At 36.0% G+C, this 27,567-nt stretch overlaps 1 long non-coding RNA gene across 1 annotated transcript in view; it reads left to right on the top strand.

Moving 5' to 3' along the window:
• Positions 1 to 3,131, top strand: part of LOC120614485 (uncharacterized) — a 107,907-nt gene extending 104,776 nt beyond the window's left edge. Inside the window, exon 3 of the long non-coding RNA XR_005655996.1 lies at positions 2,995 to 3,131. This is a non-coding gene — a long non-coding RNA (uncharacterized LOC120614485). The remainder of the gene's footprint in view (positions 1 to 2,994) is intronic.
• The last annotated feature ends 24,436 nt before the right edge of the window (positions 3,132 to 27,567 follow it).

The raw sequence follows: 27,567 nt of genomic DNA, 5'->3' as shown, positions 1-27,567 counted from the left end.
TCACACTCAGGAGTGAGGAGTTAGTAAGTTTCACCTCCTTGAGGGGGCAGTAGCTACACAAATTATTTTGGATTCTTTTGGATGGAAGTTCTGTTTCTTTTATGGGAGTTTTTTTTTTTTTTTCTATACTGTAAAAAATTTTAATTTCTAATTGTATTATATTGTCATCAAGTGATGTGGTCAGATGGTCTCACTTCTTTCCTCTCTGTCTCTCTCTTTATCTCCAGTGCAATCTAGAAGTTCAATTATACTGGTGAGCAGATTTTCTCTAATCAGTTTTGTGGGTTGATTTGTGAGAACTTGTTGCCATTTTGTTTCAAGGGTAATTTTTTAGCATGTGTCTATGGAGGGACATCCATACTTTTGAATTCCAATATGAAAGTTATAAGTATTCATAGAAAATAATATCACCATGCCTCTTACTCGTAAAATATTCTGAAATAGGTTTATCGAGTATTCATGATGTTTAAAACATTTATTAAGTTTGCAGATTTTTGTGATCATACAGTTTTTGTGTGGGTGGAAGCGAGTAATTCTACTTTTGAATCATAGTATAACAATGAAGACTTTTAAAGAGAAGGAATAAGAATAGTATGAGCTATTTAGGCTTTGAACAAAAATATCCAGTGAACTCTGTCTGCTGCCTTCACAAAGGCACCTGGTGAAAAACATCTGCTACTCACTTTTTTGTCTTTAAAGAACTTGATGTCAGGAAATAAAAACCTTCCAATGACATATTCTGAAAAAAAAGGGTACAAAATCTCTTATAGTTAGAAAGCTTGTATAGATTTTGAGATGATGGCTTATATTGACTATGCTTCTCAGGATAATAATGGTGTAGATATTTTTAATGAAATTGGACGTGAATTGAAGTATTCTTTCATATGAACTTTTTACCACTCTTCAGAAAGAATAGTATTAATATTTTGGTACACTTTCAAAATATTTTTCATGCCCAAACGTAAGAATATATATACTTTTATAACATTATACTAAACATATTATTTTAGAACATTTAAATATGAACATGTCCTCATGTTATTAAATATTCTTCTGCATATTCATTTTGATTATGTAATATTTTGTGATTTCATATTCTGTAACCACATTTACACATTTTAGGCCCCTAATGTTTTCCTTTTCTAGGCAGTACATTGGACTGATTAAGTGTTTAGGTTTTGGAATAGGTTAAGCTAGGTTCTCATACTATATCTTACCAGTTTCTAACTAGCTGATCTGGGGCCACTTTAATCCTCAGTTTCTATATCTGTAAAATAATATCTACTGTACCAAGATATTGGGGAAATTAAATAAGTTTTAAGGTTCTTAGCAATGTTTGGTATACAGAAGTACTCATTGAATGTTATTCACCTGCCCCCACCCCCAAATGAGGAAGAATTTATTTGCTGTTTAATTCTATACCTCTAGGCCATCTATGGAGGCATTTTGGTAGCAAGAATTGTCCTGAAAATTTTTCATTGATATAATAACTCAAGTTGTGATGTTTTAAGGATGGAAATATTATAATTGTGTATTAGACACTATGACAGTTGCTATTTGAGTTATTTAGAATAATATCTCACTGGGTGAATATGGGAAGAAACTTGATTTTCTATATATTTTAAATTTCATCAATTTTAATTTTGATTTTTATACTTGCTAGTTTTTATAATATATTAGTACAATGGTGTATTGTATGTGATTTGTAAATAAATAAAAATGTGTTGAGGATGCTTCATCAGAATTTCCTTACTGCTGGGGTGTGAGATCAACATCTATTTTGGAGCCTATTGATCTGGAAGGTATCTTTTTATTGTTTCTGTGATTTGAGATGGGCAAAGGAGTCGTAAATCTCACTGCCTTTCAGAATCCTCAGAATTCACTTAGGGTTATTTCAAGATCATTGTGCATGAAGTTTCATCATTCTCATGGTTTTTAATAACGGCAGAGGTATATTTTAATTTTTCTCACTCCAGTCTTTATTTCAAGATTGACTGAAATAGGGAACAACTGTGTCTAAATTAACACTTCTCCTTATCCCTTCCTTTAGTTCTCCCTTGAAATAATGATATCTAGAAGATTAAATAGAAATGTACCATAAGATTGGCAGCATGTAAATGATGTCAGGGTTCAAAAGTTGTTTAAAGGAAGTGGGATGTGTGCACACGTGTGTGTGTGTGTGTGTGTGTGTATGTGTGTGTGTTTAAATAAGAGAACCAACATTCATTGAGTCCCTGGTATCTGATGGGCTCTTTACATTGGACATTATACCATCCATTTTTACTCCCATAAAAGTGAGGTAGAGGAGAAAATAATTTCTTGCCCCTATCATGCTAAAAATTTTTAACAAGAAAAGATAAAGGCAAAAATTTAGGTCCTATTGTATCCCACATTGGTCCTTTCACCACTATACATACCTTAGGTATTTTGTGAGTACTTCCAGAAATTTCCGTGTATACAAGGGAGAAAAGATATATCCACTCTTTTCACAAACGAGAATGATAATGTGCAAATGAGAATTATCGATATTATTATCTAACTGCTTTTTCTCATTTTGTAATTTAATCGGGGTATTTTCCATATCAGTATAGATTTACCTCATTCTGTCTAGAGGCTTCAAGGCATTCCATTGCATGGATTTACTATGATAAGTTGAGCTACTTCCTTATTCAACATTGTAATATCTCTGTATGTATCTTTGACCGCTTTTCTTAGATGCAGTTACAGAAATGGAATTACTGGTTCTGAATGTATGCATGTTTAAAATTTAGATCCACAAGAGTACATTGATTTATCTTCCCACAAGTGAGAAATTTTTCTTTGAAAAAAATTCATATCGTTTAAATTTTATGGGCAAAAAAAGGCATTTAGTTTTTCTCTTTTTTCTTTTAAATAATGAGTGATATTGAGTATCTTAAAGAGGTCATTTTATAAAGGTTACTGAGGTTACAGCTTTTTTCACTCTGTTGCATTCTAAACTGTTTCTATATTTAGGGTCACCAAAGGAGCCACAGTGGAGACTGCAAGGAGTATGGGTTTGAATGAACTTTGGCTCCTCCATCACACAAGCCGAGTACTGAAGAAACATCAAAAGCTTCACCCAGGTGACTCATCATCCAAATCCAGCAGAGGTAATAGAATAACTCACATTGCACAGCCTTTTGGCTATTTAGTCAGCTGTATGAGATCAATGGTGCCCACTTCTCTGCAGGATTTTGCTTTGGGAAAGAGATTTATTGGCTAGACCTCACATTGTAATGCAGTCAGGGGCTTTGAGACCTGATTCCCTACACTCAGAAGCATAGAGAAAAATTATTTAACATCTTGGCCTCAGGTAACAATATCTACTTTATGGAGTTGGATCAGGCATCCAATTCTATGGGGATACACTACTGTCCACTGCATTAACTATCCTTCATGTCATTTCATTATTTTCTGAGGCTTTACTTTGTATTGGATTGTGAAAAGCTTGTGGCAAGAGAGGAACCAAAGTGGAAATTTTAAGAGACATGTGAAATAAAAACGTGGCTGCTCGTGCATGTGGATTATTAGATGTCAAATGTATAATATAGCTTTATATATCTAGTGTTACTTGGATTGTCTTATGTGGTATAATTATGAGTTTAAAATGTATTACTATTTTTTATGAAGTTCAGATAGTCTGACTAGTTTGTATTCTTTAAACATTTCTTGTTTTACTCTTTCATCAGATTCCACTCTTAAAATTCACAGCATGGTCTCTATAGACAAGGAGCAGAGACTCTGCACTGCTAAACCTTTTAGTTATGTGGGAATCCACATTTTTCCCCATTTTACTCTTAGACTGCCAGTATATTTTATAGTCTCCCACACACTTTTCTTCTCTCAAAGACATTTTCAAGTTTAATAACATACTTTTAAAAAGTCAAGTAATTTTCAGGTAATAAAATTCTGGAATCTAGCAAACTTTAAAAGAAATGCAAAGAATTAAAAAAAACCTCTCAATACAGAGCCATTTACCATTTACCATGTCTATCTGAAAATAACAGCTACCCATTTACTAGTTGCATTATTATAGAATTGCTGATATTACCTACTTTCCAAAAGCATAAAATAAATTTGGTTTAAAGTAATTTTATTTACTTAATAAATAGGGCAGAATAAGACATATATCGCTTTACGTTAGTTTCAAACTGAAAAATATTTTATGGAAAATGGGACATTTTAAAGATTAATTTTAACAAGGAAGTCTTTTCCTATATAAGTAACTTATAACTTCACACTGTGTAATATTGGAGTTTTTCCTGAAAATTTGTGTTTTTGAGAACTATAGATCTTACTTGAAGGTCTATTTAAAGATCTTAGCTTTCATTACGAGGATACACAGACCAAAAAAATGATGTGTCTCATAATTCTTTGTAGTACGTATAGTCTGGTCAAATGGAATCATCTACTACAAAAGTTGCTGTGAAAGAAAACTAAAAAAGAACAAATCGCATGCAATTGTGGTAAAGAATAAGCTTTCACTGATCTGTTGGAAAATACCCAAGACATACTCATTCTCTGTGCCTATGTAATCAATGGTGGATTAGTAATTTTATTTTATATAAGAAAGAATATTTTAAAGATGTATTGAATTGATCTTTACCAAAGGGCATAAACTCTAATTCCTGCTGGAGAGAGACTTTATCACGGGCTAGAACCATTTTTATAGTCTGTTCATGTATTCAGCCACCATTTATTGAAGCTATGTTCTTATGTACTCTGCTAGGCTAACAGAGTTTGGGGAGGGCCATGATAGTGGTAAAAAAGATTGGTAAAGCACATTGCCTTAAGTGTTTCCAAACTTGAGGATGGGAGAGTGTAGAGAGGCAATCATGTAAACAACAAATAATAATACAAAGAAGAATAAGAAGTAGCTATCAAAGGTAAAAATGATATAATAGTGGTACTATAAGCATAGTGTTCACTAAATGCCCATCATTAGCTAAGGACTTGACTTCTCACAATTGGATGTTAGCTTATCTCTCCAACATCCATTCCCCAATCCTTCCCCATCTCATGCTTACTGTACAGTTTATGTACCAAGGATATTTCCAGGGTTTGTAATCCCCTCTCCTATGTTATAGTAATTAGTCCGTTTGAGCAGCTCCTAGCCAATTAGGAATTTTTCTGCTCTAGGCAATGGTGTGGGACTAGGCTCGTTAATTACATCTGGACAATGAGACATGAAAGATTTTCCGAGAATGTCTGAGATCATTCTCCTCCACTATTATGGGAGAGCTTTTTAAAGTGATCATTTTGTTCACTTCTTTGTTTTGGATGAGGAAGCCTATAACCCAGTGATAGCCTCTCATAACTATGAGGGAGAACCAATCTTAAACTGAATCTGACACCTTAGAAGACAGAGCAGAAGGAGAGAGAAAGAAATAGGTTCTTGAACCTGTGACTGAACCACTGAATCAAACCAAATCTGAAGCCTACATTTCCTCTGGACTTTGAGATAAGTGAGCCAATAAAAATACTTTTGTTTTTTATGCCAGCCCGATTGTTTTTGTTTTCTTTTTTTCTCTTACTTTTAACCACTCTGAGTTATACCGAGGAAATTTTTTTTTTCCCAATCTTCATAACAACCTTATGAAATAGATAATATTATTGTCATCATTTTAAGGATGAAGAAAGTGAGGCCTAGAAAGGTTGGACCTCTTGCCCTGAGACCATAGAAGTAGTAAGTGGTAAAGGCAGGATTTTACCTATGATGTTTAATCCAGACACCAAATTCTTAAGTGCTATATCCTACTACCTTATGTGCTTTGGGGATGAAGAGAATGTTATTTGGGTTCTAGGAAACTTATCACAATGCCAGAAGCATTGTATCTGGGTCTGCAAGTGAAACCAGTCAACATGAGATGAGACTGAAGCACCAGCTTTGAAATAGAGGATATAAAGCAGTTGAGGCTGGGGTCTAGTGCATGTATAGCATCTCAGAGGGATGAGAAGGGACAGGGCCAGTAGGAAAGCTTGGGGATCCCCAAGAGGCTACAAGACAAAGAGCAAGATCAGAAGAGGATGGCATTACTGGGGTGGGCGCGGGGTGAGGTTCAAAGGAGGGAAGAGTCTTTGAAAAGAAATGATGAAACAGTGGAGGAAACAGAAATACTGAAGTTGAGACTGATCTACCTTTAGTTCCTATGTTGGGACAGTGGGACTAGGGATGGGTTAGGGAAAAAAAGGATGACATCACCAGGACCTTTGTACACTTAAGAGTTCAGTATTATCACTATCAGAGAAAAGCCAGGATTCGGTTTAGGAGAGAAAGTAGAGGAAGTGATGCCAGAGGGTTGAGTGAAAATGTGTATCCAAGAGTTCAAGGGAGCCCAGTGAGCGGTATTAGGGGAATTGAGGGGAGGAGGGCAAGATGATTGAGCTGGGGAGAACACACATGTGAAAGGGCTAGCAGGCTGGAAGCAGGCGCATTTTGGTCAGTGGAACAAAATGAGCAAAGCAGGCAGTAGTGGGAAGGGAAGATGCTATTTCCAGATCAAACTCCTTCCCGGGTAGCATTTACATATGTGGGCTTCTTCACAATTCTGACTCCTAGTGCGTCATTTCCTGTTGGAAGAGGGAACTGAGGTGGCTATGGCAACCTGACAAGCCTCACACAATATTAATATTCACAGACATATGGAGGCTGCAATCCTTTAACAACAATAACATCAACAGTGGCAACAGCAACAACCATAGTAATTTGTAACTGTCCCCTCTGGAGAAGCACAGAGCTGCATATATTATTTTTTAATAATCAGTCACAAATTAACTAATTGCTACAATCCTTAAACCTGTTTTTCCCTCTAGCTTGTCATTATCTGCAAATGTCAAAACAAGTTAAATAAATGGACTAGCTTTCCTTCAGATGTTTGTTGATAATAATTGTTCCCCTAAAAAATTAAAAATTGTGTGAATCTGACAGCATAAGCTCCTTCTTGGTTGTTAGTTTAAAATATCTTTTTTCTTTCTCTTTTTTTTTCTGAATATCTGGTAGGGATTTTTAGACTCTGCCTTGCTCCTTTTCTGAATCATCAAATTCAGTGGTTCACTTGAAGAGCTGGTTGAAATTCACTGTGGAGTGCAATTAAAATAGCAAATTTCTGGTCCCTACCAAAGGGCCAGACTAGGGCCCAAGAATCTGCATTTTAAATCCTCTTCCTAAATGCTTCTGATACAAGGATACTAGGTACAGCTGTGAAGAAGAGCTCAAGTCTTGGTGGCCTGGGGGCTAGAGCTCAGGATAGGGAAGTGTCCATCTCTGCTCTGAAAGTAGTTTAAATCTTTGTTCTAACTCTCATTTCTTTCCTCTTCACCACAAACCTTTGCTCCTTTCACTTTGGCTCCCTATTAAGACCAATCAGTGAGGAGCTAATCTCAGTCATAAGGTGAAGAAAGTGGAGCACCACTAGACTGACAGCAGAGCAAAGACCCGGCAGAGTGAGTCTCAGAAACCTCTGATTTTATGCAGGGTGCTAATAGGAAAAACACAAGGCAGGATAAAGGAATGGCGTCTGTCTACATTTGTGTGGTCTGTTGGGAGCACTGAGCTGGAAAAGTGGACGCTGTTAATCTGTTTCATATCTACTTTTCCTTCTTGAAAGTTGACAAGGTGGGGTTGGGTGGAGACAAAGGTTAGAAAAAGATTTTTTTATTTGTTTGTTAACATCGTCTCTTCTATATTCTGTGTCTCCCTGTGGACTGTAGACACAGAGACTTGGTGAAATGATAGAGAGCTAAAGCATGCTCCAAGATCTGTGTGTGCTGCCATGTGTTTCATAAAAGCTGTTACGCATCTAGTGTTTTGTCATGATTGGAGTTTCTTGTTTCATAATTATCATTGAACAGGGATGCATGGATAGCAGTAAATATTTTAACTCTTGTTTTGTGTTGGAAGAAGTCATCGAGAGGATGTGGCTACCAGTTGACCCTCAAGCTGACTGAGGCGATCAGAGGCTTCTCACCCCTCACTTGTCCTTGGAATGTACATTTCTCCCACCATCCCCATAGCTGGAGCTGTTTCAGGATACACCTTTCAGAGGACAGTGTGTTGTTGAGACCATCTGAACTGTATATACGATTCAATCAGTTAAGGCCTCTATGTAAACTTTTAAGATTCTGGTGAGCAGATACAGAGATCTATTCATCTTATGGCTTCCAGGACAAGCCTTTTTATAAATTCTCTTCCTTGTTCAAATAGCCTGCCAATCTAGAGTGATCTGTCTCTTTCTTTGGTCTCTCTTTGACCTCTGTGTGCAGTGACCAGTTTTTGAACAAATAGCTTAAATCTGGGATCCTCAAAAGAGAATTTTTTGGAAATTCTTAATGTATTTCTTAATATAACAATGCCAAAAGGCCTTAATTGTTTTGCCATATATTTCAAACTGGCAGATATGGGTCAAATTCATTCCTTTAAAATTTTTACTTCTCGGTAGCACTATATTAAAAAAAAAGAATGTCATCAATATAAACAAATAATCAAAAACAAACAGGGCATTTTGCTTAAAAATCCATATTTCTGGCCTTTCTTGCAAAATCTAAACACATGGCAATACTGGCCAAGAAGCAGGGAACAAATGCACCAATTTGTCATAGCCCCTACCCATTTAAAAATGTTACTTTTTGGCTATGAAAGCAAACTCAGAAATCTCAGAACATGAATAGAACTCCTGTTTACTTTTTCCCTTATCTTTTTTTTAAAGTTATAAACTCTATAGTTAAAACTGAATCCTTGAAGCAAATTAGTAGATATTTAAGGTTTAATATTTAAAACCTGGTCTCCCAGTTTCTCTAAACTATTTAGGGTAAAATCCACCCTACTTTTATTATATTCTAGACTGGGATGAGCCAAAAGTCAGAAAAAGCTTTTTGCTGATTGGTATGGGACGATTTAATAAGCCAGCAGTCTTTATGGGCACACCCACATGAGATAATCTTGAAAACTGTTAAACCTTTTTGGGATATTTACAGGAAAGCTTTAAACTAAAAGAATGGTCATATAACAATAAGAATCATCCCTTTCTATGGTAGGATGATTCAAATTTTCTAAAGTCAGTGGGTTATAATCTGTAGCTAGAATGGATATTAGATATCATAATAATAGAACATACAGCAATTATTTCCTATATATCAGGAAGTATACTTCGCATGCCTTATTTCATTTCATTCTCTCAGCCGCCCTTGCCCTATGTACTATTAGTTCCTCCATTTTAATAAGGAATCTAAAATCTGGAGAGGTTAAGGAAGTTGTTCAAGGTCATATTAACTCATTTGTTTAATGCTGTCATCGTGGAAGTATGGGTTGATTAGGTATCTTGCAAGGTCGAGTGTAAGTAGCAATTTATTAGAAATTATTTCGGACATTGGATTACAAAGCTAAAAATTCTCTGTTGCATAACCTTGCTGAATAAATTGTTGGTTTTCAGACTTTCCACGATTGAATCTGCCTACTGAGAAATCTTTTTTCCTATTGCAAAGGTTTGTAATATGTGCAGACTTCAGAGCCTGGCTTGACTCCCTTGTAAGATGCTTATTTACTGAGCCATAGAAAATTCAGTGTTATTAAAGAAAAAAATAAGTGATGTCTTATGTGAATAATCCTTGTGTGAGTTGCTGAGGTCGGGGCTAATGCTTGTTAGTATTTTTCAGTTTTGTGTATAAGTTATGTCTGTGTCTGATGTGGCAGCAGACAAGTCAAGATGTAAAGAGAGAAAGTACAGACAGAGCAAATAATTTGTCAGACAACTTATTCTAAGCATAAAAAAGGTAATTCATTAAAGTAAATTATATCAAGTGTCCTGCGTTTCATAAGAAAACTTCATTAAAGATAATAAGGCTTTGATTAGGCAAAATGCAGGATGCCTCCTGGCTTTAGTTCATGCTGCTTTTGGGGCCTGTTGATGGGTACTAATCCATTCTTTTTAATGTAAAAATTCCATAGGCTGTGAGGATCGTGAGGAACAGTATCCATGAATATGCTCAAGTTTCAAAATTTCTGAAACAGCAATATCACAAAAGGGTTTTTGGTAAGAGTAATAATAATAATAATTAATAGAAATAATAATAGTTTCTCTGTTTTGCTTTAGGCTGTTACTGTAACCCTGTAATAACTGCATTGGTTATAGGTCAAGTGGTGGTTCTTATTTGATGGGTGAGGAACATAAACATTAGAGAAGTAACTTGGACAAGTAACTGCTGCTGTGTGCAGAGATGGGATTAAACCCCAAGTCTGCCTAAATCTCCAGTCCCATTCTCTAAATGATTATTCTATATTGTGCCTTCTTCTCTACAGTGGCTTAAATAAAACATAAATGAAATATTTACTTAAATATTTAGCCTTTTTAAACAAAAGTTTATTCTAATTTTCCAAGTCATAATTAAGCTGTCATGTATGTAGGAGATTACAAGTTGGAGAGAAAGTGTAGGCACAAACAAATGAGAATTGAAGATATATATTTTGCATTAATAAGGATCTCAGCAGAAAAGAGGTAGAATATTCATTTGTATAATTTGAAAAAGGCTTAATAAATGAATTGTTATAAAAGTATAGCTTAGCATCTTTGTCTGCCCAGGCTTCTACAACAAATCCCATAGACTGGATAGTTTAACAGAATTTATCTTCTCACAGTTCTCACAGGCTGGAAGTCTGGAGTTAGGTTGCCGGCATGGTCTGGTTGTGATAAGGGCTCTCTTCCTGACTTACAGAGGGCTCTTTTATTGCTGTGCCCTTGTGTATGACTTTTAAGGGGTCACAGTTCAGTCTCGAGCAGTTGGGGAAACCACAATGGATAGTGAAGGACCCTGGGGCTAGAAGCGTTGGGAAGTTACCACTCTTAGGCCTGGAAGAACCGAGGAATGGGGAGGGTTTGGCCTGCTCTGAGGAGAGAGCAAATACATGTGGTGTGTTGCAACCATGGTTTGGGAACGCAGCCAGCCAGCTGTGTTCCAAAACGCAGCCCCTATTCCAAAAGGAGTGAGGACTTCACTCTTCTGATTTCGTCCTGTGCTTCTCAGTGGTGGAACCTAACTGGAAGCCAGAGGGCAAGAGTTCTATTGATGGAGTCCATACATGTGTAGGGGAGGAAAAATTTTTTCTTTACACTTAGGAGTTTTTAGTAGAGACCTCAGTAATAAGAGACAGATTAACAAGAGGAAAACAAATAGAAGTTTATTAACATAGATACCTCATGTTTACATGGGAGATACCCTGGGAAAAATGAAGAACGTCCCAAGGTGGCTTAGAATTCAGACTTAAATATCATCTTAATAGGGAAAGGGGAAGCGGGGTCAAGGCCTCTGAGGGGAGAGTAAATGATTTTTAGACAAATAGCCCTTAAAAGAATAGTTGGGAGGTGTGATAGTTTGTGACAGAGTTTGTCTGGGTATAGTATTGACTTCTGGTCTCCTCTGTGATAAAAGTCAGTCTCCCCTGGTTGATGAGACTACAGGTAGGGGATTTATGGCAGTTGAGTTCCCTTTGGAAGATTTGTCTTTAGGCCGATGAGGGAAGTTCAGAGAAAGCTTGTCCTTGTATTTGCTGTTTTTCAAGTACTTACAGCTCAAAATAATCAATATACCAAAGGGGCATATTTTGAGGTAATGTGTTCTGAACTCCTAGTCATATTTTGGGGTGACATATTTTGCTGCTCTTCCCATATCAACTTTTCAAGGCACAGGGCAGGGCGGAAAAGGAAGGAGAATAGAAGTGGAAGGGCGAGGGGAAGATATCAAAATGTATTTGTTGTGTACTTCGTCTTATAACTAACTGCCTTACCTGAAATGGACTTTCTTATTCATCTCTCTTTCCTCACAGTACTCTCCCACATCATTGGTTGTTTCTTCCATATCACTTACTACAGTGGGAACTTACCTCCTTTATTTATCTGTATATTTTGTATCTGTGTGACTTCTTGTACTAATAAGTTTCTAAGGGCAAGGACTTTTGTTGTTGCTGTGATCAGTGCTTTAGTGGTCATCTTCTTTTCATTTAGGTATATGGAGAGATTGCATTTCCCTGCCCCTTATGGTTGGGTGGAGCTATATGGCTTGTTTTAACCAATGAGTTGTGAGAGAAGTGAGAAAGTCACTTTTAGGCAGAAATAGTTAATTCCTGCTGTAACACATTCTAGAGCTATTTTTACCCGTGGTCAGAGTGACCAGCAACATTTGAGATAGTTGCTGCTCTGTCACATGGCACCAGGAGTAAGAAGGCCCGTGATGGTAGCCATGTGGTCTGAGAGAGAAATAGACCTTTATTTTTAAAAGTCAGTGAGATTTTGGCATTGTTTGTTAGCAGAAAATAGCATAGCCCTATTCTAACAGATCCTTAATTGTGGAAAGAATGAATAATTGTGTCCGTTTTAATTTGAGCAGATTTGTGGAGACTGTGATTACCCAAGTAGCTAATTTACATAGTTTTGAAACTTTAGCTTGTCAATATGTCCTTGTCATGACCTTAAAATTCATAAGTTTAATATTATAATCTATCCCACAGTAGAAGGATTTCTAAATATACCTCTCATTAATGCCAGTGTTCCTTTGCATATTGGAATGACATTCTAGCCCTTGAAATCATAAGTTTGAGTGAGAACGACACATGAAAGACAGATTGGAATCAGGCAGGCAGTCTCTCTTGGGAGGACAGGAACTAATTTGAGTTTTGAATTTATCCTTTTGATGTCCTATTATTCCTAACAATAGTAAGTAATTTTAAAATGGAGAATTGAAGCTGCCTAGGCCTGTTCTATTCTCTCATGTCTAGTCCACTCTTGTTATTCAAACGTGACTGTCATTCATTACTTTTTTTTTTGACAAATAGGTCTATAGACATGTGCATTGCTTCATCCTGAATGTTAAGCAGTAAAAGAAAGATTCTTAGCACAGCAAATTTACAGAAAGTGTGAAATTTTTGAAGCTGAATGCATCAAAAGCCAATACCATGCTTTAATTGCCTATTTTATTTCATCTTGCTTTGGGGAAGGAGATATATATATATATATATATATATATATATATATATATATATATACACACACATACACACACACACACACACACACACACACACACATATATTTATTTTATAGATTTAAAAATAAACCAAACTAATAGAAATATTAGCCAACTATAACTATTAACCATTTTTTTTTTAATTTAGGAAGGGAGTTATTTTGGGGACTTAATAAAAATATATTTATCTGTCAATTTCAGTGAAAAACTTACAAGCCCACTGCCTATTCTGGAATAGAGAAAAGTGAGATCAGACATGCATATGGACTGATAATTTCTCTGTTTTGTCCAGTGTGTCCAAAGATCACTATTTAAGTATCCAGCCCAAGAATCATATATGCAGTTAGCCAGAGATTTTCAGAATAAGCTCTGTGATATGTGAAATATAAATATAGTTTTCCAAGTGAAATTATTACTGAAGACTAATGGACATATATCTCCAAAAAGGATTAAAAATAATCAGAATCATACTGATTCCTGGGAATAAGATAATTAAATGAAATTTGGGTAGAAGAGTTGCTAATCATATAGGGAGTGCTGCATAAAAGATGGACTCATGTTCTAGTAAAGAGAAAGACTTCATATTTGTTTTGTTTGGTGAAGTTGGGGGAAAGGTGTTTGGAAGAAGGCGGTAGTGTTGAGGGTGTCATGTACGGGAACCCCAAACAAATAGAGTCCTGTGAATTAACTCCCGTTATATCTAAACCTGACTAATTGGACTCCATATATTCTTATTCCTGTATACTTTTCTGACTCAGTCCCAACCATCCTTGCAGAGTGCTTTGTTAGGGAGATAGAACCAGTTGTTAGATTAACACAGATGCTTGACCTAGGGGGCTAGGAACTGTAACTGAAATGAATATGAAGATTATCGGTCACTTCACAGATAATTCTGGATTAGAAGTGAGTAGATAGGTAAGGGGTTTAATATAAACTTTTCATATTGAATGGCATCAGTCAAATCCTCACTTTTGGAAAGTATAAATGCTGAGAAAAGAAAGATAATTTAGGTTTTTTAGGTCAAATTTATTGTATCTTTTAAGACCAAACAACTATTTGCAATTACTACCAAAGTCACTCGAATATTCTGTAGCTGGGAGGACCACAGTCAGCATGACTATGCTAATATAAATTATTTCACCTACTTTATGATATTGTAGATATTTATGATGAGTTTTTGTTATTCTAGGGAATAGATAAGTGTTTCTATTGGTGACTCTGTAACTTGATTAGCTGGACTTGTACATGTTCTTTATTACTATGTAGTACATCCATTTAATGGAGGACTCAAAATGATTTTCCATCTTCTTTTTAGAAGATAAAAACACAGACTTACTCTCTGATATGCACAAAACAAACTAATGTTGACCATCTGATATGCACAGAACAATCAATTATTGACCATCTGTATTTATAGTATAATATTATTATTGCTGATCAAATTCTTCTTAAAGCCTTGTAAGACCCTGAGATTAACTTAAATATATGTATTCAACTATATAGCCATAAATAGATAGGTAAAGATATAATGTATGTGTCTATTCAGAAATTGTTGAATTAAAAGATCTCTGCTTTAATATTTAGCTAACCAGACAATTCAATCAAGCATAGTTTCTCAATTCTTGGGTTTCCTGTATAATGTAAAATGTTTAGATTAGCTGATAAAATATTCAATTAAAATGCAAAATGACATTCAAGAGCATAGCACAAAAAGTGTTTATCTAAGCAGTTATCATTAAGACTGTGTTTAAAAATAATTGTTAAAATATACTTCTATGACCAATTTTAAGTCCTGTGTAATAAGGCAGCTAATGTAGGCAATTATTTAATATACTAAAAACAGCCTTGAAATATTGACCAAAAAAAGTACATAATTTTGAATCGCTAAGTGTGTTAGTGTTATATAGACTGACTATTTGTGCCCTGCCCGCCCCCCGTCCAATCCATAGGTTGAAGCTCTGACTCCCAGCATGATGGTGTTTGGAGGTGGGGCTTTTGGTAATTAGGTTTAGATGAGGTCATGAAGGCGGTGCCCTGAGGAGGGGATTCGTGGCCATATAAGAGGAGAAGAGACCAAAGCTTTTCCTCTGCCATGTAAAGACAGTACAGGAAGGTAGCTGTCCGCAAACCAAGAAGAGGGTTCTTACCAGAAACCAGATAGACTGACACCTTGACCTTGAATTTCTCAGCCTCCAGAACTGCTAGAAATAAATTTTTGTTGTTTAAGCCACCCAGTCTGTGATATTTTGTTTGGCGTTCTTAGCAGACTAATGCAGTTAGTTATCCCATCATTCTGGTCTTAGTCACCCAAACATCAGAGTTCTGAGATGATTCTTTGGAATATAAAGGCAGGTGTTTTTTTTATCTGTTTTGAAACTCTTTGAAAATGTGGTGGTCCTATGACCTGGGTTTCATGGCATATACTTTGTCAAAGTTTACTTTGGAGATGTAGTTGGAACCTGTGATGGTTGGGTACGGATGACTTCTTGTGACTTTGTTAGGTACCATGCGGAGAATGTGTGGAATAAGTTCTTAATGAGTTGTATTTAAAATAGAATTTAGTGTGAAATTAGTTTTAGTCAGGGAAATGAAACTGATTAAAGTTGGTTTTTGAGTACTTTGCTTTTAGATAAGTCTGTCTCATATTAACTCTAAAAGAGAAGAGCTTCCTTATGAGATGACTTGGGTTCAATGGAAGCAGAAACAAGTTATGATCCCAAAATATTTATTCCACATGATGATATTTTGAAAAAATTTCAAATAGGCACTTTTTTGTTTACACATCAAAAAAAATTTTTTTTCCAATGAATTAAAATTGGACTGAGTAGAACAATCTGATAATATGGGTCCAATGAATATGAGATGGTGTTGACTTCATGTTGATAATTTGGGGAAATTAGCACTTGGGAAGTAGTGTTGTTTGATATGAAAATGAATATCAGCTAGATTCTTTGTTTCCTTGGCCTTTTCTCTTCCATTCCTGATAAACTGATGTGTCCCCCTAACAACTCAAAGTAAAATAACTGGATTTATAATTATAAGTCTGTAACTATTTTACACCTGTAAGTAAAGCAAATCTGTTCTTTCGGTATCTTTGGAAAAAAATATACCCAAAATTCCTACTGAAGCATTTGTTCATTATTACCTCTACACTCCCCGAGAAAGTGAGACAATAGTGGTACTTTTTAAAATTTAGTTTATGGAACTTGAAGAATAGAAACAAAATTATTATTTTTTCCCTTTTTCACTTCTTATTTCCTTTTGTGCTGCCTAAATTCCCCACCTGCTTTCTCCTTACTTTTCAGCACTCTCTACCTTTAGCATCAAGACACCCATTCATTCAGCTGTTATTTTGGAAATTGAAATAAGATTTATAGTACGCATGTTTAATTTTTCACAGCCTGTCTTATGGACAACTCAGAGATGAATACCTACCAAGGCATTACCTTCAGCAAAGGAGAGTCTTCTTGACCAAGATTATGCCCCATCCTCAAGAACAGCCCATATCTAAAGGATGGCCAATGTGGGGCATTGGGGCTTGGTCCTCTTGCTTCTACTTAGGAAATTCTAGCTTCAGAGCTCCCCATGGGATCAGCTAAGGCTAATGGCTGTTGTACAGGGAACAGAGCCAGATGATCCACTGCGTGTCTTTTAGTACATCCACAACCCCTGATTTTGACCATAAATGTACAAGTGGGACAACCACAGTCTGATAAATGCATGATGAACAGGGGCATAACCCTGGAACTTAGACTGGCATAGGTGCTAGTCAAGGGAGAGGGAAATCTAGAATTGGTAGCAGAGGGAGGAGATAATAAATATCAGCTGAAGCCCTGAGAACAGTTGCAGTGGTTGAGGGGCCATAGTTTATTCCACTAACTTTCTACTTGCAAGTTTCCCCAGGAAAAGAGACCAACCAGAGTCCCGGAAGAAATGAACTAATTTACCACCAGTCGGTCTGGGTAGCACAAGGGGTAAACCCATGTGTTGTGCCACCTAGATCACCTGTATCAGTATCAAGACACTCATTTACCCAGCTTCTGGTAGTGTTCTCTGCTGAGAGAGCACTGCTGAGTATCTCCCAGGAACTGCCCTTAGAGGAAGGTCATTGTCTCGCCCAAGGTTATGTCTCCTCCCAGGAGCAGCCTACATCCAATTACTGGACAATGTGGGGTACAGAGGCCTGGTTCTTTTGCCTCAGTTTGGGACAACTCTGAAGACCGTACTAGCTTCAGAGCTCCCTGTGAGATTGACTGAGACCAACTTTTTCAGAGTTTAACATTTTCCACTACTTCCTCCACTTGCTCATAGATATTGAATGTGTGTCCCAGAACTTCACGCATGCTCTCTCCATTTCATAGTCAGCTTCCCAGGGAACCTGCTCTATATCACCTTTCCTTACTCTTACGTACATAGCTTTGTGCCACAAAACAACTCTCAGCCTTTAGTTAACATAAAATTAAGCTTGAGGTTTAATATAAGACATCAACTATCATGAATGACTATTGTTTCTGCCATTTAGAATCCATTAAGCTTTCTCCCGGCAACTGTATACTGATTTTCTTGTAGGGATCCACTCTGTTTTACACTCCATTTTCCTTCTTATTCTGTATGCTTTATGGGACATTGACTTACCTCCAGTTTGAGGGATTCACTTGAGGTTTATACCCAGCCATTCAAAGTATCACTCTCCTCTGGCCAAGTTCAGTAATAAGTATGTCACTCAATAAGAGCCAATGAGGCAAAACAAAGCTTACTTGAGCTGCTACGGAAAAAATGTGTGTACTTTTCTCACTGGATCTGAACCTAGAAACCTGTGGTCTGGAATTGCTGGTAATTATTTTGACCCCTGAGATTGAAGCCAACTTTGAGGAGAGCAGAACCAGTAGAAAGGTCTGGGTCCTTCTGTCATTATTTGAGCCCCTAGATCAAGACATACCTAAAGCAAACATATTCTTGAAATTTAAATTAATTATGTGATTCTAATACCTTTTCTTTTTAAAATAAACTACTTTGTGTTGAATTTCCTAAAAGTCTCACGCTTGACATAGTATATTATTGAACTACGTTGTGGACATGTAAAATTAAATCACTAGAAGTGCTTGGGGCGGAGGGAACAGCTGCCTGGAGGGAAAGGTGAGAAAAAAGTAAGATATCATTTTAGGCATTTCTAGAAGTTCTGAGGAAAGTTTAGGCTGATATTTTTCCCTTTTCTTACAATATATCCTGTTCTTGTTACCATGATAATTACTGTAATCATAGCAGCATGGTTTAAAAGAGTCTTGCTGTTAATTATGGAGAAAACAGGGACACTTTGTTGTATTTTCTCTAATTATTAAATATTATATTTGCAAATCTAGAATCTTCTTCCACATGAAGAAAAATGCCCCACTTTTTGCAGAATGTCATCTGGCTAGGGCCAGTATTTATAACTTCTCTAAACCTCCATTCTCTAATCTGTGTGATGGGAAAAATTTATCTAACACAAAAATTGTACAGATGAAATGAAATGATGGACATGTAGGTGGTTTGTAAATTATAAATGACTGAATAATTGCCTATGATTACTGTTGGGAATGCAGCAAGAAATAAATAAATGATGTAACCCTGAATCCCTGACTCTTTTAATCTGTTTATAGTAAGCTAAAATGTAACATAGTGTTGACATGGATATTTACTTTTCTACTCCTTAAGTAAAATAATATAACGAAGAGTTATTAAGGTCTCCATGGATGAGTCAGTGCTTCCCCCCCCCCTTTTCTTTAATTGATCTTGTTTGTAATCAGATAGATAAGAGTCTCACATCTCGAAGATCAATTCCTTGGACTCTAGGAGCAGACATTACCCAGAGTTCCTTTCTGGGACTCCTCCTCAGTGTTCTTATAGCCTCTAGATGCTTCGAACACTGAATTTATCTCAGAGTGTTGAAATGATCTGCCTATAAATCAAATGCTTCCACTAAACTGAGAACTCCTTAAGGCCAGGGCCTATACATGTTTAATAATCTCTCAATGCTAAGCGACTCACAGTGACTGACACATTGCTAGTACTAAATGAATGTTAAATTTGAATCAGGACTTTTTATTTATTTATTTTTGGTTCTTATCTTTCACTTAACATATTTATTTTTGAAAATTAGCACTGATTTTTCTATCCTACTAATTTATATTGATAGGAAGTCTTGATTATTAGATCAAGCTTCTTGGTCTGTAGCTGGACTAAATTAGAAAGATATATATCAAATCTATTAGTAATGATTCAAAATGCTTTTAATCACAGAAGTAATGTATGCTTGATGAAAATTTTAAATAATTTTACGTTATTTAAAATCATCAGTAAATAGAGTGTAAAAGTTATTAACTTCCCTCTTATTCACCTTTTCCCACTCCTATCTCTTTTCCCAGAGAGAACCCCTATCATCTGTATGGTATACATCTTCCACATATTTTTCTTTGCATTTGTTATGTGTGTGCACATCTGTGTACAAATGCACCTATCTACATGACGATGTTTTACATAAAGTCATATTATGAAGATTGTTCTGGAATTTTCTCCCCCCTTTTCAATTAATAGTATATCTAGGACTGCTTTCCAAATCAGCATATAGAATTGTTTCATGGTTGAAAATGATTGTATTGCATCCCCATATAGCATAGTGTAATCATAATTAATGTATGCATTTCCTTGTTGATGAAGTTTTTATGTTTTTAATTGCAAGAAAGAAGGCAGTAATATATTTGAACATGTATCTTTGAACATGTCAGAATTCTATAGCATAGATTCATAGAAAGATAATTACAGAGTGAAAAGGTATGCACATAAAATAGATGCCAAATTACTCTCCAGAAAAGGCTGCATCAATTTCTACTTCTATCAGTGTGAGAGTATTTATTGCCACACTATTGACAACAATGAATATTTATTTTTCCTTTTTTTTTAATAATGAATGTGTAAAAAATGGTATCTCATTGTTATTTTATTTGCACTTCTCTAATTACCAGTGAAATTTTGTCGAAAGATAAAAACTCTTCTAACTTTTTCAACAAGCCAAATGCTCTGGCCCTTCTATTAAGATTTGAGTCATTATTTTAAAAAAGTTTTGACTTTATCAAATTGCATTTTCTAGTAGAGGATGGTAGGAATAGTGACCCTTTAGTCATTTAAATCTTTGAATTATTTGACTCTAACTTACTGAAAATCTAAAAGACATTGCCAAGCACTTTCTCCATTTTCAAGCCCATTTCTATTTTATAGACATTGTAGCTACTGGGACTGTTTGCCCATTATGGTATGGTACATAAGCAAGGTTGTTCTTTTTGCTAGACGATTTTGTGAATTGAATGTAACAGTAGGAAAAATTAATAGCCATTAGCAGTTATTGAGCCCCTATTAAATTATAAGCAATTAGCAAGTGTTATTGCATTATTTCCCAAAGTCTCCTGCCCCCTCTAGTGACTCCAGAAATATGGTGATTCTGTGGTTTCTTTATAATCTGACATCCTAGTCTGTTTGTCTCTAATTCACACACGATAGGCATTTCTTAATGGTCAAGGCTTAGGACAGAGAGTAAGGCATTTATAGGTCTTGTGAAGAAAATGTGACTAAATTATAGTCCCTTGATCCTATGTCTACCAGCTTTTGTCTACTGGGGTTCTATGAGAAAATAAAGGTGTATAGAATATGACTGAGCTACTGTTTCCTCAATTCTCCCAAGGATCATACGGTAGTACCATCCTAGATGCATAGGGGATAAGTTAATTCATTATATATGATGGATGTCTTGAGCCATTAGGGCTTAATGCTCTCATGGAATCCTGGTTGTGAAAGGCTGATAAACTGTCATCTTCCATGAGTCTCTGTCACTTGAGCGATGTTAATTGTTTGAACTTTAAAAACAGACACACATGAAAAATGACTCTCAGTGCCCATGAGCTAACATTTCTGTGACTTTTTGGTACCTAGCTGTCACTCAAGTAGCAAGTCTATTTAGGAATAAACTTGTCTTTCTATAAATTACCTGATATTGATAATTTCATTTGGCAAATATGTTAAGAAAGGTTTCTTTTACTTTTAACTTCCTCCTGTCCCCTCTAGTGAGAATGTAGGATTTCTGAGAGATTCTGCTGGACCATAACCATGCCATATTCTTCTGTAATTTTTGTCAGAGACTGGGTAGGTAACAGCCAGTTTATCTAGTTTTTTTCTTCTTTTTTCTACACATGATTTATTTTCTTAGTTGATTCAGTTTGAATAATTAAGCTTGAAATTATTTACAAACTATGTAGATTCTGATAATGGCTTTGCTGCATGTACCTGTGCAGTGTGACCTAGTATAAGGAGGAATAGATAAACTTTTTCTGTAAAGATCTGTATAGTAAATATATTTGGCCTTACAGGACTTGCAACTTCTGTCACTCTGCCTTTGCAGCACAAAAGCAGTCATAGACAATATGTAAATGACTGGGTATGCATGTTATGTTCTAATATGACTTTATTTGCAGAAACAAATAGTGGATTGGTTATCCTTTGCTGACTCTTGCCCCAGTAGAGAAGACATTAAAAACTGGAAAATTCTCAATGTAATTCAGTTTCTACAGCTTTAATTTTTCCATAACACATAAACAAAATTGCAGGAGACAGACAATCCCTAAGATGAAACACTCAGATTTGATTTTGAAAATGTCTCCTTATTTGTCTTATTTATTTATTCAGTCAGGCTCAATCATAAATAGTTTATATGTGCTGTTTCTTTAAACCAACTCTACTGTCCTCTAGATAGGCATTATCATCACTATCTTTTAGCAGCTCAGAAATTAAGAAAATTGCCCCAGTGTTCATAGCTGGTTAGTGACAAAGTCTAGACTACTACTTAAGTGTATTGACCTCAAAATTCTTTGTACTTGAACATTCTTTTTCTTAGGTAGCCAAAAAAAGATTAAAATAAATGTATATACCCTAGTCTTCTTAATGATGGCTAAGTTGATGACTTGAGAAAGTACATACTCTCTAAAGCAATAATAACATCAACATCAATATCTAAAAAATAAATAAATGAAAACCTCAAGCTATAATATGTTATAGTGAAAAAATAAGTAAATCGTTTCTGACTATTTATAAAAATACAGACTGGATATAATCTAGGAGAGAAGAGCACTCAGATATGCACCTCTGGTCGTAAGAGGAGACACTCATTGAGAGGTATGAGGTCTTTATGGGAGATGCACCACGGACATACCCCATGCTTCTGGCTGTTTGCAGCATCGATGGTGCAGCTTTGAGCTCTACAGCTCCTTGAGTTACTTTAAAAGTGTGTGCTAACCCCATTTCTGTCTTAAATTGAATGTGACTAAGGATTTCTCTTTTAAAACTTCTCACTGCCTTCTAGTTTATTTAAAAACAAAACAAAACAGGATAACAACATCTTTTCTTTACAAAAATAAGAATCAGATTCTAGTGTTAAAGATCTTTGTAATCCATCAAATTTGTTAATAAGGTCAATTTGTTTTTAATACCATGATACTCTTCCCCACACCCTATAACTCAGTCTTCATAAGAATCCTGGGTAAACAAAGGCAAAAATGGAGATCAGATTGGCTCCTAGAATATTGGTGGACTTATTTTAGACTTGATAGCAACAGGAGATCAGCCTAGTTTTAGGCATAACTCAAAGAAGAAAGGTTTTTTAGAGTTTGTAGATGAGCTCGTGTTCATAATGACAATATTTCCTAGTCTCCTTATTTTCCTCATCCTTACTCCAGTTTCCATAACAATCTACATCCCATGAGAACTGGAGTTGCTAATAAAGAGGCAGTTTCTACTCATTCTGATGTTTGCCTTTCAGGGAACTTTTGCTTTTGTTGACACTCTGTTGTCTACAACACTGTCAGTTAAATTTTAGTGATCAACCATTCCCAACTCCCCAGTTCCTGGTATAATAATATTTTAAGTTTTTGCAGTTGTAACTCCAATATCAATAAATATCAATAAATATAAATATCCTTATTGTCTTTGAATTTATGTAGAGCATAGGAGAAGCATGCTTTCTTCAGCTTATCCAATGCTTAGAAAGAAGAAAAATTCTTATTTGCCTTCTTGAAGTAAGAAATTATTGCATATATGAGAAAAGGATTTCTGTAGTACTTTATCTGAGACAACAATGATTTCAAAACCCTCACAGTTTACGAATTTCTCAGTTAAGACAGAGGAAAAAAAAGTGGAGTGTGAATGTTTGTTTTCTGACTTTTAGAACCCTTCACTGCGATTCTTTTTGATGTTAACATTAGGACTTGGATTTATGAACATTCCTGGTTTCATCCATTTATCATCTTCTTTAGATGCTGTTTATATGGAATGACATGAAATTTAGTACTCAATGAACTACATGTGATTTTGATCTTCGTATTATGTCATGTATTGTGACTAAGTTTTTCAGTTATTCTTTAAAACCTCTTGCCTCATTTGGCTTCTTTATTCAGTTCTGTTCTCAAATCTCCAAATTATGATTTGAATTGACAGAGGACTGTTGAACCATCCCCTACTGTAAGGCAGGAGTCCCCAACCCCGGGCCCCCAGACCAGGACCAGTCCATGGCCTGTTAGGAACTGGGCCACACAGCAGGAGGTGAGAGCTGGGCAAGCAAGCGAAGCTTCATCTGTATTTGCTGCTGCTTTTCAGTGCTAGCATCACTGCCTCAGCTCCACCTCAGATTATCAGGCATTAGATTCTCATAGGAGCACCGTTCCTGGTGCTAAAGTGTTAGGGACTGCTGTTTTAGGTAGTCTGCCAGGTTTTACTAGACTCAACCAGGATCATCACCTCAGGCCAGCCCTGATGTTGGTTTTCCCCATTCTTCTAACATCAAGATGGTTACTCTTTCTGACAGTGCCCAGGAACTGGCCTTTTCTGACCTTTCCTCCAAATCAAGACAGCTCTCTCAGTAAAAGTGCTATTTTTTACAGCTTGCCCCACCCTTCCAGGACTGTGAAGCTGATGGTACTGGCTAGGGGGTTGGAAGCAGCTCCAGGCTAAAACCCTGCAATCTCCCACTGTTATTACCCAAGATTTAGGACTTATTTTCATGATTTTATAAATGTTTATAATGTTTATAAATAAACATTGTTTATAAATGTTTATAAACATTTCTCAATTTGTGGTATGCCTTGTCCATTTCCAACGAAATTGTACCTTTGGTTGATTCCAAAATTCTGAAATGTTGGTTTTTGACAGTTTTCTTCAGTTTTATCATTGCTTTTTGAGGAAGGGATTTGTTGAGCAACCTACTCTAGCACTCCAAAAATCCTGCTCAAGTCACTTTTTAGCAATTGTTTTAAGGGCCATAAAGATGAGTTTACAGAAGCTGTTTAAGTTTTTTTTTTTTTTTTAAAGTTGTCATTTAACACAATTGATTTGTTGACTTTCTAGGCATTTGGCATATATGGCCTACTAATAATCGTTTTCTCTTTGTTTAGAATTTATTTGTAGTTACTCAAAAAACAGTTGTATGATGAGATGACATGTTATTTAACATTTTCCTTATCAATTACTGATTTTTGTAATCTTATATTGGTCACTAAAGTGAACATTTTCATTGAATTCTAGAGCTTAGTTTGCCCTCTGCCATACATCTGCCAACTTCCTACTTTGTAGATTGTCATGTGCTATCTTTGTGGCACTTAGAGATTATCAAGTAAAAATTCTCTGAGGCCCTCATTCCCCCTCTTCTATTGCATTTATCTCTGTGATTAATGGCTTTCCCCTGTCTCCCATCTCAAGGTCACCTTTCAACTATTTTCAGACTTCAGTATGGGCCATATGTGTTTAGTCCTTTCTCTTACATCTTTCTTTATTGTTATTTATACTCTTCTCTTCTTTGTAGTCGAGAGAACTGATAACTGCTTTGCAAATAACTTTTTTTTTTTTTTACAAATAATTTTTAAACCTTTAAACTTCTCTTGCTTGAGCAGAATGGTGGAGTAGAAGTTCAGGCCTAGAAAATATAGACTTGTTTCTTATTATTTTCACCTATAAAATTAGGAGGTTAGACAAGTTCCATTCTAGGATTACCTCTCTGGCTTTATAGCTCTGTGATTCTATAGATTTGAATTCCTATACTAACTATGAAATATGCCTATTTAATAGATTTGTTCTTACATGTTAAAAGCAAATTAACATATGCATGCAACTAATAAGAAGGATATGTATATATTAATTAATTGCTCATTTAATAAAATGGTCCTAGGAGATGAGGTGAAATTTAAGGGTTAAAATAAACCTTCTTCCTTTTTCATGCCATGTTCTCAAACACCATCTTTTGGAGGGAATTAGGGTCCAGCAGCTTCCTCATTCACAGTCGAAGAGAGCATTGAGAAGTTAATGGACTGGCAGGTAAGGTCGCAGAGGAGGCTAGTGTGAGAGCCGGAAATGAGATTTCGAACTCTAAATAGCGTTCTCATCCACAAGCTTTTGCTGCTTCCTTCTCTTGGTTCTGTTTATGGAAACGCATTTGGCCCATTTTGAATTGTGCTAATTATTCAGTGTGTATTAAATATCAATGTGAATATTAAGACTGGAAAAATTTGTCACATATTTATTGCAACTAAACACTCTGAGCACATGCTTGGTTTGTAAATGAGTCACTATAATGCTTCACCCTATAAGAATACATTGATCCTTATATTAAAATAATTGCTATTTTGTAAGTTTATGCTAATTTTTATTTGAAGTATTTCAAAGCAAATATGGTCATTTATTTTATCCCTGTTAAAGTAAACTTTATATTTTTTCTTTTCAACACTGCTTCTCTTTGGTTGAGATTTGGAATTAATCTCAGCTTCTTTGCCTCATCCAAATAATAACTACCATTACAGAACGTGCACTATCTGGCAGGTCCCATGTTAGGTGCTTTACAAAGAGGATATCTACTTCGTGAAATCATCTTGCAAGCTAGGACTTGCTTTGTAGGTGGGAAAAGAGGCTGAGGAAGATGAGTGATTTAGGCACTCACTGTTCGGAAGAGTTTTCAAAGGCAGAACTCTGGTTCCAAAGCTTGCATCCTTTTCATTACCTCACATATATCCTCCCTGCCTACCACTTCTTTTAAAGGATATTTGTAGACATTGACTGTTTTATTTATTTTTTGCATCTGTTCTTTTGGGGAAATATCTTTTTTTTTTTTTTAACCTTATTCTGCAATCCTGAAAGGATTCTTAATTATTTGGCCCTGAGTTCTCTGCCAAAAGCATGGGCATGCAACCCAAATAGGGATGGCACAATCATGAGGCTGGCACAGAAACTCAGGGGTGCTCTCTTTGCTGAATTCGTAGGCTCTGAGGAGCACATTGCTTCTGCCTTTTTATAGCGAGGGCTATCTGAGAGAGCAGAGATTAGGGAAGGACCAAGAGATCTGACATGGCAACATTGTTCGAACCTTTCCACCATCTGTCCCTGAGGCCAGTCCACTCCCTTGTAACATCCAGGTTAAGAATAACAATCTATTCCTGCTGTTGCTTAAACCAGCTTCTGTTGGGTTTCTGATACTTGCAACCAAAAACTCCTAACTGAGAATTCCTAACACATATTTACTCTTACAGGACCTGAATAGTATTGGGAGGCGCGTCAATGATAACCTGATCCTGTGTAATACTGTTTGGTGGTTTCATGGCTGTTACAGGTGGCGGGCCCAAGTTCCTCACCCTGGAGACCCAGTGAAAGCAACCGTTAGCCTTTTCACTCAGATATGTAAAATTTATGCTGACTGGGTAGAGATGCCCAGTCATCTTCCACAGTTGGGAAGGGAAGTCTCGGGGTGGAGGGGGGGATGCAAATGACTTAAAAATGATAAGTCCTTCTTAAGGTTACCTTTAATTTGATGTGCTGAAGCTTCTATTCTTGGTGCTGAATATTCATGTTTAGTGAGGAGTCCCAGAGGCTTCGCTACAGTGTCACTTTCTACAATTTCAGAGTGAAGAGAAATGTGCTTTTTGCTGATAATGTACCTGAGGAGTGATGAAGGGAAACTGCAGAATATTTTTTAACCATGTACATTCTGACAAATTACTTTTATAAAAAGTTCATAGTTCAAAGAATATTAAGAGCATTATGAGGGCTTTTGTTTAATTCCTGGTAAACTTGTTTTTAAATGAGGATACATGAAGGGGAAGAAGGCATAAGTAACCCATCATTTTAATAAACCCTGATTAAACTCAGTATGAAGTGCATGCATTATTTCAAAGTTATTAACTTCTTGACTCAGTTTAAATTGCTATAAATTGTATCTGTACCAATGACTTAGGCACCTTCTCCCCGAGGTAGTGCAAAATGTCCAGGGATGATAACAGGGTTAGAAGTAAACTGAAATCTTAATTCGTGAAGGTTGATAGGATTCCTTATCACTACTCACTGTTAGAATGCAAAGACTTGCTATCTTTTTACTTGGCAGCCTTTTTTGTCACATGATAGGGAGATTTCTTAAATACTGTTTTTGGAGAAAGCAGAGTGAGTAACGAGAAAGTGAAATGTGGTTAGAATTAGAAAAAT

This window comes from Pteropus medius, unplaced genomic scaffold (genome assembly GCF_902729225.1).
Source record: "Pteropus medius unplaced genomic scaffold, Ma_sr-lr_union100, whole genome shotgun sequence".
Taxonomy (NCBI): domain Eukaryota; kingdom Metazoa; phylum Chordata; class Mammalia; order Chiroptera; family Pteropodidae; genus Pteropus; species Pteropus medius.
Note: the sequence above shows the minus strand (reverse complement) of the source record. Positions and strands in the feature narration are given on the sequence as shown.